This window comes from Mustela lutreola, chromosome 11 (assembly GCF_030435805.1).
Source record: "Mustela lutreola isolate mMusLut2 chromosome 11, mMusLut2.pri, whole genome shotgun sequence".
NCBI lineage: Eukaryota > Metazoa > Chordata > Mammalia > Carnivora > Mustelidae > Mustela > Mustela lutreola.
In genome coordinates, this window is record NC_081300.1 from 42,870,425 (window position 1) to 42,882,187 (window position 11,763).

Sequence of the window (11,763 nt, forward strand, 5' to 3'; positions counted from 1 at the left end):
AAAATATATGTTTATAAAAAAGAAAAAAATTTTTTAAAAATAAAAAAATAAAAGTTTATTAATGAAGAAGCCAGCAAGTCTTGATTTTTTTCTTTATATTTTATTCAGTTCATGAATTATTTTTCAAAATAAATGTATGCTATAGTTTAAATTCTCCTGTCCAGTACATTTTAAGAAATATTTATAAAATATTAAAATATCTTATTTAAAATTAAAAAAACATTTAACATCATTCAAACTAACAAGGTAAATCTGACTTTGAAAACCAACCTTCCCATACAGTGCTAAAAAGAAATGAGCTATCAGACCATGAAAAGACTTGGAGGAGTCTTAAATGCATGTTACTCAGTGAAAGAAGACAATCTGAAAAGGCTATATATGATATAAGCACAACACAGGACATTCTGGAAAAGGCAAAATTATAGAAACAGTAAAAGATCAGTGATTGCCAGGGGTTGAGGGCCAGGGGAGAGGAGTAGAGAAAGCAGATAGTATTTTTAGGGCATAAAAAAGACTATAAAAATGGATGCATGTTGTTATCCATTTGTCTAACTCCACAGAATATACAACAGCAAGCGTGAACTATAATGTAAACTCTAGACTTTGGGTGATAATGATGTGTCAGTGAAGGTTCAGCGGCGGTGACATATGTACCACTCTGGTACCAGACGTTGCTAATGAGACAGGCTATGCATGTGTGAGGGTGGGGTGTACATGGAAAATCTCTGCATCTTCTCTGCAATTTTGGTAGAAAAAGTAAAAAAATAAAATCTTAATTTTAAAAAAGTCCACATTGATGCCCAGTAATTTAGTGCTTTCTCCTTTATTTCATATCTATTTCAATTTATTTGGAATAGAAATTTTCATAGTGTAGCAAGATAACTTCAGAGAAGCTAGAAACATTCATTATCTGAGATATGAAAATGTCTGAGGACGAAAATATATTTTAATGCTTTAGAAACATGCTTAACATAAACGGATGTTAAATCCGCATTGAACTTAGTGGTATTAGCAAATGATAAACCTCTAAAATTAACTATATTGTCATCTGCTTAAAATGTGGAACTTCTAAGCTCTCAAAGTTTTCATTCTTTGACTTTAATGTAATACAGTGAGAACTTCATTATAATGTAATGTTCAAAACATTACTGAGATACAAAAATTATCCCCAAGTTAAAAAAATGCAGTTTGCTGTTAAGCTGACATTACAGTTTATAAACAATTTCAGATGGGAGTTCTTGAAGTTTTTAATGGTATCCATCTTCAACACAGCTCCTGTTTATCTCACTGAAACTGTATTATGTTTCAAAATCTAAAATTAACCAATTAAAAACATTTACAATTAACAACATAAATACTTTTCCTTAAACAGAATCTCATTATCTCTCAGGAAGACTTCAATAATAGCTCCTAATGGATTTCCTAACTCCCTGCAACTCACAACAAAAAGTACACTAATAGGACAAAATTTTGCAACATTTTAAGGTAATTTTTATCTGAATATGCCAAATTCGTCAAGACAATTTTATTTGTGTGTCTACTGTTGAAAAAGTTGTTCTTTTTTTTTTTCCTATATACATCTACCACAATGAAATTATAAGCAGGGAAAATAACAATCACCATTATTTATTGAGCACCTACTGAATTCTGCTTTCAGTTTTAATCACTTTGCTACATTATCTCACCTTATCCTTACATTACTATAAGAAAGCCATTGCTCTTTTGAAACAGAATTCTACAGAAGCTCTTAAACTGGACTGAACTTTCTTTGCTAATAATTAATGGCCAACCATCGTGATTGGAAGCCAAATATATGATTCCAAATGTTTATTTTTTAAAGATTTTATTTATTTATTTGAAAAACAGAAGTCACAAGTAGACAGAGAAGCAGGCAGAGAGAGAAGAGAAAGCAGGCTCCCTGCTGAGCAGAGAGCCTGATGCAGGATTCAATCCCAGGACCCTGAGATCATGACCTGAGCCAAAGACAAAGGTTTAACCCACTGAGCCACCCAGGCACCACACCAAATGGTCTTTTTTTTAAACCATTATACTCTACTGCTTTACAGCTATTCTTGAAAAATATAAATATGAAAAACTAATCATTTAAAATCATTGAAATATATTTGCATATTTTGTTTTGTTAAAAAGATCCTTTTGTCTTTAGTTATATATTTAATATTTCTAACCATCAGGGACTTATAAGGTATAGGTGAAATGGAAATAAATTCAAACTTGTTTCCCTTGACGTGACTAAGCTTCACATGCATAAGAGAGGATGGAAGAAAAAGAAGAAGCTCTTGAAAATATATGAAAAAATATATGAAACAAAATTGAGATGATATAAATCTTGTGTGAATTATCAGAATTGTTCTTTTTTTTTTTTTTAAAGATTTTATTTATTTATTTGACAGAGAGAAATTACAAGTAAGCAGAGAGGCAGGCAGAGAGAGGAGGAAGCAGGCTCCCTGCTGAGCAGAGAGCCCGATGCGGGACTCGATCCCAGGACCCTGAGATCATGACCTGAGCCGAAGGCAGCGGCTTAACCCACTGAGCCACCCAGGCGCCCTATCAGAATTGTTCTCACTGCAACATAGCTTCCTCTGACAGATACATCGTGCACCAATCCTACACCAGAGAATATCATACCATATGTTGTTCTTCAAATATTGGAATATTGTAAAAACTGCTCAGATTTTACAGATTTGCCACTTCTAATGGAGATTGGAGTGGATTTACGATCCCCTGGGGTTTCACCAAACATTTTTGTTAATTGTGGCCCTCACCTTTTTAAGCTTATGACAAGAGGTTGTACTTCTTCCTTTTGATTAAGTTTGAGATGACTTTCCCATCTATTTTTACTAATTTGGAAGGAAATCAGGTAAAAATGATCCTGTGCTTTGCTTTTATTTTACCACCCTTTAATAAGTAGTGTGCTGATAGCATTTTAAACATGATTTACTGAGAAGGATTTGTGTCATATGTGACTACCAAAAGTGGGGAACGAAAGCCGTAGCCCAGCTAAGATCCCATTTCTGCATTTTCAGCTGTATCAAAGCAGTTTTATTTACCCGATTGAACATTATCCTGGGAGAAAGAAGGTTTGGGTTCCTGTTAGTCTGCTGTTAGTTGGTATGCATCCTATAATTAGAGGGTCAATTTTTTGGATAATAAATTTCTCATAATTTTATAACTTTTATAATTCTAATTATATTCTAATAATTTTATTATTTTATAATTCTAAATAAATAAATTGAACATTTAATTATTTTCATAATTTTATAATGATATCATAGTTTTATAATTATATATAATAGAGTTTCATAGTTGATCTATAAGATATCCTGATTTGGAAGTCATATTAATTTATTTTTTCTCATATTTCAGAACAAAATAGATATTTAGTGTACTATCCTTTATAGTTTGAGCTTCATTTCTATTCAATAAATACATATAGGTTGATCACTGATCTCTTTACTAGGCATTATGCAGAAAACAAAGACAAGGAATTAGAGTTACTGAGGAAAGCAAATAGAAGAATAAGACAAGTGTTTTAATAAATAAGTTGCAGGATAGAATATGGTAAGTATCATAAAGTACGTATTTACGAAATGCATATGGAGGTTCAGATGACCTAAAGATCATTATTCCATTTTTTTCTCACAGAAATGATATTTGAGGTAAGTCTTAAAGGAAGAGATCAAGATTTAAGGTAGAAGAGAAGCAGATAAACAGAAAAAGTAGAACTTGGTTTATGGATGTTTGGAAAATATTAATTAGTCCTCTGTTCTACACTCAAGGAATACTCTGAAAGCTTATATGAGATAAAGCCAGAAGCCTTCACAATTTTTTGAATGATATAGTTTAACTTAAATTTTAGAAAGATCAATGTGACACCACAATGGACACTGAATTGAGAAAGGGAGGGGTGGGAAGGTGGAATGTCAGCCAAGAGGAATGATCTGAGTAAGGAAAGAAATAAGGAAAATATGAATTAGGATTGGTTTGGTGCAACTCCAAGGAGCAGAGGACAAAATTGAAGAAATCTGCCGAAAAGTGCAAAAACACAAAAGATGAAGAAAATTGGAAGTAAAATAAATAATAAACAAATAGAGGGGGCGCCTGGGTGGCTCAGTGGGTTAAGCCGCTGCCTTCGGCTCAGGTCATGATCTCGGGGTCCTGGGATCGAGTCCCGCATCGGGCTCTCTGCTTAGCGGGGAGCCTGCTTCCCTCTCTCTCTCTGCCTGCCTCTCCATCTACTTGTGATTTCTCTCTGTCAAATAAATAAATAAAATCTTAAAAAAAAAAAACAAAAAACAAATAGAGGATCAGCCTGGGGTTCAAAAGTTTCAAAACATGAGTTACAGAAAGAGAAAATGGAAGGGAGAAATTTGACATAGAACTACTTCATGAAATCTCATCAAGCTTAAGAATGTGGAATCTCAGAATGAAAAGTGTCCACTAAGAAGGCTACAAAATGAATGAAAAGAGAATCACAATTAGGTAACAGTATAACTTGATTTTAGAATCTCTGGAATAAAATAAAGATTTTAATGGCCTTAAGAAGGTGAAGAGGGGATTTCGGTGTTTACAGGACCAGCATGGGCCTCAGGCTATTGGAACATTGTAACCCAAAACATGGATATCAGACCAAATCCTACAATTGATATCAACAATATGAGTGACAAAATTTAAAAAGAAGAATTAAAAAGCTCCATATATTCCCTGTTTTCTCAATGTGATCACATGGTAGATATTGTAGCTTTAAAGACAGTGAAGATGAGGGGACAAGCCTTTGTTATTTTTAAGGAACTGGGCTCACCCACTCACCTTCAAACAGTTACAAGGATTTCCATTTTATGGTAAACAAATGCAAATCCAGGATGCAAAAAGAGATTCTGTTATAATATCTAAAATCTGTATTACTTTTGCTGACAAAGTGGAAGGAAAAGAAGAAGCACAAACTTTGAAGAACTCTTTACAACAACTTCACACAAAAAGCCTGGTCTGTGAATACCACATGCAGCAAATACCCAAGGAGATTCAACATCAAATCCTCAGATCCCTGATTACCCTCCACACTGCACTTTATTCCTTTATTGTTTCTCAGAAGAGACTAATGGGATGATGTGATCCATGCTGTTTAATCAGTTTCCTGGTTTCAAGGAAGGATGTTTGGTACCTAGAGGCATGGCATTGCTTTCATGGAATTTGCAAATGACGGACAGACTGGAGTTGCTGGGATGCTTTACAAGGATTTGAAAATCACACCATCCCATGCCATGAAGCTCACCTATGCCAAGAAATTACATACGAGATAGGGGTCTTTATGGGACTTGGTGTTTTTTATAGTGTTTTGTTTTGGTAACATTTGGTCGGGTCATTTTACTAGTGGGTGTGAGGGGGAGTGAAGGTTAAATGTTTGTGAATGATTTTAAAACGATACCTAGCCTTTGTTTTGCAGTAGTGAACTATGAGATATAAAGACCTTAATTTTGTTCAATAAACTTTGATTTGTATTCTTAAAAAAAAAAAAAGGAAGAAAGAAAAAGAAAAGAAAGAAAGAAAGTGAAGAGGGGAAATGGGTAACCAATAAAGTATCAGAATACAAAATTCACATGGGTGTTATGTCCAAATCACTGTTACTTATAGCAATGACATAATGCCTTTAAGATTGTAAGGGAAAATAATCTCAAATTAGAATTTCCCATTCAGACTACTAGTCAATTGTGAAGGATGAATAATGATGTTTTCTCATATGTAAGTCCTCAAAAAGTCTCTCTTGGATCCATTACCAGTAAAAAGTAACTGGAAGATTTACTACAGTCAAAATAATTAATTCACTACACTTAAAGTAACTCACTGACAACAGTTAAAATAATTAACCTAAGGAAGACATAGCACAAAAAGCACAGAATCCAATACAAAAGAAACACAAAGGAAACGAACAGAAACATGGCGAAGGCAAAAACCTAAGACAACCATTGCTAAACCGTTGTCCTAGAAGATAAACTGCAGACAGGAGTTGGAGGGTGGTGACTTCCAGGAAGGATACTGCCAAGAAGTTAACGTTCATGATAGCAACTGAGGTATTTCAGTGTATTTTCTAGGTCATCAGTAAGGTCAAAGAGTTTGGTGATTCATAAATTATACAGGAAACAGAGAAAAAAAATCAAAGTAGTCATTAATTCCAGGACAAATAAAACATTGCCTAAGAAAAGTCATTGTAATCACAGTACAATACTTCTTTTAGCTGTGAATAATATTTGCATTGTCATAAATTCATGAACATTAAAAATTAATTCAAAAAAGAGTGATAGATAAACTACATTAGGAACATCAAAGGAGAGAAAGTATTTACCTCAAAGAGAAACAAATATAGATCTTTCATAATAGAAAGTTATTAAATAAAATCTAAAACAGAAAGGCCAAGGAATGATAATATAAAAATGTGGCTTATAAAGGCACAGCATAGGGAATATTGTCAGTGATATGGTAATAGTGTCATATGGTGACAGATGGGAGCTACCCTTTTGCTGAGCACAGCATAATGTATAGAGACATTGGATCACTGTGTTGTACACCTGAAACTAATGTTAACACTGTGTGTCAACTATACTCAAATCAAAAATTTTTTAAATGTGATTTATAGTACGGAGGCAACTGGCAGAAAAAAGAGCTCTCAGGTTAAATGTATAACCTCAATGATTAAAAGAGGGCAATAGAAAGTCTTAAGCTTTCATCGTAAGCATAGTAAAGCTATTTGACTTTTAAAATTATTTACATAGTTGAAAGAAATAATTAAATAAAGAAAAGATTCTTCACATTTCCAGAAAGGACTGGTAGAAGAAAGGCTCAACTCTGCAACAGATTAAGAAAAGAAATGGTGAACTCCCATTTGCTTATGACCGAGTCAGGTATCTATTTAAGTAAACGTCAGACATTCTCAAACTCTCTCACCTTCAGGGAATTCACCACATATAAGGTCATCTTTTAAAAATATTAATTACATATTAGTTCATTAATTAAACAACTCTAACACAAAATGGAGCCCATCAAAAGCTCAATGTAATAAGAAAAAATACAGAATTATTTTTATAGAACAGAATACAAATGTTATAAAATTGGACAATTAACATATATAACAATTTTTAAAAATTGAGTTTTAAAAGGGAAGGTGGAGAATGTGTGTGTAAGTAGCAAATGTCTTTCAGCGCCTGCCTAAAACAGAAAAATGTGTTTCAGGAAATAAAACACAATGATCTCAACCTTTTAGCCTTTCTCCTGTTTTTTTCTCTTAATGTATAGGTATCCATAGAAAATATTTATCAAAATGTTTGCAATTTCTCTAATTTCTTCATTTTTAGTAACCAAGTCAAAATAAGTAGACTAATCTTTTTGAATGAGGCTTCATAGTGCAATCCTGTTTAGGAACATTTTGTCTTTTTATGTGTCTACTCTTAACTGTACATATAAAGAGACCAAGGTCTGAACATTATTAACTTAATAATAACCAAGGTTATTTTGAGGATTGTTTTTCTTTGTGTTCTAATTTGAGTTCTTTATAATGAGGCTGAATTATATAAGTCTAAACAAACAAACAAAAAAAAAAGTAAAAGAAAAAGAAAACTAATATATTTTTTTGTCAAAGGAAAAGAAGAGAAGAAATATTAATGAAGAGAGCCCAGTCCAAGTTTCCTGTTTCACAGGTTGGCAGTTTCTCTAGTATCTGAAATCCATGACTATATTCCGTGATGACTGTGAGCAAGAACCTCTCAGGTGTTTATCTTAAACTTTATTCCCCTGTCCTCCCTCTGCTTACTCTATACAAGAGGGGGCTCTGCTTTAGTCCAAGAGAACATCATGTCTCTCTCTGTTCCCTTGAACTCCCAACTTCTCAAGATGTGTTCAATTCTTTTTCCCTTTCCTTGCTACATGGTTAATTCTATATGGCTTACTCTGACTGGGTATCCAGAACGTTCAGGAGCTTTCACTTTATGCACTTCTGCTATGGTCTCCAATGTTTATCTGGACTAGCTCAGCATGCCCCTTCCATTCCACTGTCTTTGCTGTTGTCTTTTGAGCTTTGCTAGCAGTCTTCCACCCTGCATCTCACTCTTGTCATATTGACATCCAGATCACCTTCTGATAGTGTCCTAAGGGGCCTTCTGCTTTGATAAAAGGGTTGATCTAATCCCTAACATACACCATAGATTAGATTCTGGTGTTCATCCTGTTTCTTTGTCCTGAAGAACCTGGATGGCTCCACCACCCTTCCTCGCTGCTGCCCTTTGGTACAGGGCACCAAGAGCAATTCCTAGCAATTTTACATGCCAAATAAAGATTTTTTAAAAATATTTTATTTATTTATATGAGAGAAAGTATATGAGAGACAGACAGTGTGAGAGACAGAGCACATGAGGAGAGGTTGGGTGGGGGGAGTACAGCAGGCAGAAGAAGAGGGAGAAACAGGCTCCCTACTGAGCAGGGAGCCTGATGCAGGACTCCATCCCAGCACCCTGGGATCATGACCTGAGTTGAAGGCAGATACTTAACCAACTGAGACATCCAGGAGCCCCCCAAATAAAGATTTTTAAAAATGTTATTCAAATGGGTAATATTAGAGTTAATAACCAAAGGCAAAAGCAGTAGGCAAGTAAAGAAACTAAAGTAGGGGACCAGATGTAAAGACATTAAACTATCAGAGTGAAAAGGCTTAAGTAGAAATTAGGAAAAGAGATCACTAACAAGGGAAATGGTCTTAGAAAGAAAAATTATTTCTACAGAGCCTAGTAACCCAGGTGGTTAAGAATCTAAATAGAAGGATTGTTTCAAATCTTCAAGGGGTTAAATCCTGTACTTGTAGTAATGTAGAAGATTTCACACGTTTAGGACTCACTGTGTGAACCAGCTAAATTATGTCTTCTTCAGCTCTGGGCCTTGCTTGAGGTGCTGGAATCTTTATATATGACCAAGTCTGATATCTGATATAACATCTACTATGTATATGGAAAGTATATTGGATTAAGCATGGTGTTTAGCCTTTGGTCTTTGTTGCACTGGATGAGATCTCAGAGTCTTTGTGTCATCCAAGATGGGTCAGTGGAGGATCTAATTCCAGCTTCTGTACTTTGTTCTTTTATGATGCACCAAGTACCGACAAGAGCACAAGGGGAAGAGAGAGGCCCCTCAGCTAGTGGGAAGTCCTTGCACCAATTCATCCACTAACACACTGAGAATCACCTGACCTCTACACAGTTTCCATCCCAGACCTCCTGATGAAGGGGAAGGGCTTAAGGATCCCTACCTTGTCATGTATCATTGATGAAGTATACTGTACCCAGTCAAAAAAAAAAGGAAAAATAGAAAAAAAAAAAGATACACCATGTACTCATTTATGGAATTAAATTCTCCTATCTGGAGAAACACAGTATTCTTCTCTACATTGTTCTTTAGATAGATCCATGTAAGTGGGGCTCTTCTAAAGATTAGCATATGTACCTCTAGTGTACCTCTAGTAGACTCTTTGGTTTGCCCACAGTTGGAACCCAACACTGAAAGCAACACAAGCTTTTCTCTAATAGAAGAGTTTTTCAAAATCTACTACATGGTAAAGCTATAGTCAAGAAAGTAAGTGGGACTTCCCTCCACAGGATGATAAATTTTTTGTCTTCCCTTGTCAGTTCTCCCAACTATCTCATAGATGCCACAAATAACAATACACTGGCATCTGGTTCTGAAATATATCTGTATTCTTCCACAGCACATCCCTCACAAGCATTGTTTGCATAAACAGTCTGCACCCTCTCATCTCCCGTTCCTTCCTGAGTCTCATCTAATCAGGCTTTGTCTCTGGAATTCCACAGATCACTTTCACTGAGGTTACCAACACCTGCATATTGGCAAATACAGAAATTGATGGATTCAACCATATTTACGAAACATTCAGAGGATTATTTTTTATATGAAATTTAATGTGAATAGTGTCCTCAGAATGCTTCCAACACAATGGCTCTGGTATAATCTTCTAGGACTTAATTTTTAAATAAATAGTAATCTGTTAAGTTTCATTGATATTTTTGCACATAGCTAGGCATATTTATTTTGCTGTTGAATAATATTTAGTTGTCTGAATAGATTTGGTTATTTATTCTTTTGTTGACTATATTTTTTTCTTGTTTTGTAGTAAAGATATCTCTGATAAAATATTCTTATACATGACTTCTGGTATATATGTGCAATATTTTGAGTCATTTGGCAAGCAGATGTTCACCTCTGTAAGATAATGGCAAAATATTTTCCAAAGTGATTAATTATCGCAATTTACAAGAAGTGTTTTTAAATCCATGTCCTCTTCCAGCATGTTGTAGCATCAGCCTACTAATTTTTTGTGACTCAAATGGGTATAAAATAGGATTTATTTATAGTCTTGATTTTCCTTTCTCTGATCACAAATGTGGTAGAACATCTCTCCACATGTTTATTGGCCAAATGTAATTTACCTTCTGTGAAATGCACGTTCACATCTTTTGTCCATTTTCCTAGTGAGCTTGATATTTCCATTAACTTGAAGATTTTACTGGGGCGCTTGGGTGCCTCAGTGGGTGAAGCCGCTGCCTTCGGTTGAGGTCATGATTTCAGTGTCCTTGGATCTAGCCTCGCATCAGGCTCTCTGCTCAGCAGGGAGCCTGCTTACCTCTCACTCTCTCTGCCTGCCTCTCTGCCTACTTGTGATCTCTCTCTGTCAAATAAATAAATAAAATCTTAAAAAAAAAAAAGATTTTACTTAAATATTTCTGACATAAGGTTTAGTCAATCATGTAAGTCATAAATAATCTCAGCTTGTAAATTACATTATTAATTTCTTTAAGGAGTTATAATAAATTATCCAAAATTTAGAAATAAGGCAAAAATATGGGCAGCATAACCTTCCAAGATCAATAGGGGCAAAGACCACTCAAACTATTGAGTGGTCTTTGCCCCTATTGATCTTGGAAGGTTATGTATATATATATAAAACTATATATATAGAATTTTATATATATTCTATATATATATAGAATATATGAATGAGAATATATAGTATCTAGATAAACCTACTATTTACCATTATAAGGTTATGTATATATGTAAAATTATATATATTATATATATTATGAATATATTCATATATATTATATAATATATTATATACATATATATGAATGAGAATATATAGTATCTAGCTAAACCTACTATTTACCATTATTTGAAGGTCTGAGATTTTGAGGAGTTTCATGTTAAAACTGTAGACATTGGTCTGGGGAGATGAAAATAATTATCAGTGAAACTGATAGCCACCCAAACTATAGTTTATTGTCCTATTAATGTTAGTCATTAACCAGTTTTATACCCAATTCTGCAATCTTATCCTAACATTTCTTTATTAAATTGCATCTTGGATTAGTAAGATTTAACCATAGAAACAGAAACCAATAGAAACAGAACCAATCAGATAGATAGATAGATAGATAGATAGACAGACAGACAGAAATATTTTTTATAGAATTCACCAGTAATGGCATCTGGACCTGGAGTTTACTTTTTAGGAAAGTTTCGATCATAAATTCAATTTCTTTAATAGGTATATGTTTTCTCATGTTATCTATTTCTTCTAGAGAGAGATAGTTTAGCTGTGTATGTCATGAGATTTGTTCATTTTATGTTCATTTTATGTAAGTTTTCAAGTTTACCGGTATAAGGTTAATATGTCCTTTATTATCTTTT

General features: G+C 34.0%; 1 pseudogene; it reads left to right on the forward strand.

Moving 5' to 3' along the window:
* The first annotated feature begins 4,635 nt into the window (after positions 1-4,635).
* Positions 4,636-5,318, forward strand: LOC131810955 (U2 small nuclear ribonucleoprotein B''-like; annotated as a pseudogene).
* The last annotated feature ends 6,445 nt before the right edge of the window (positions 5,319-11,763 follow it).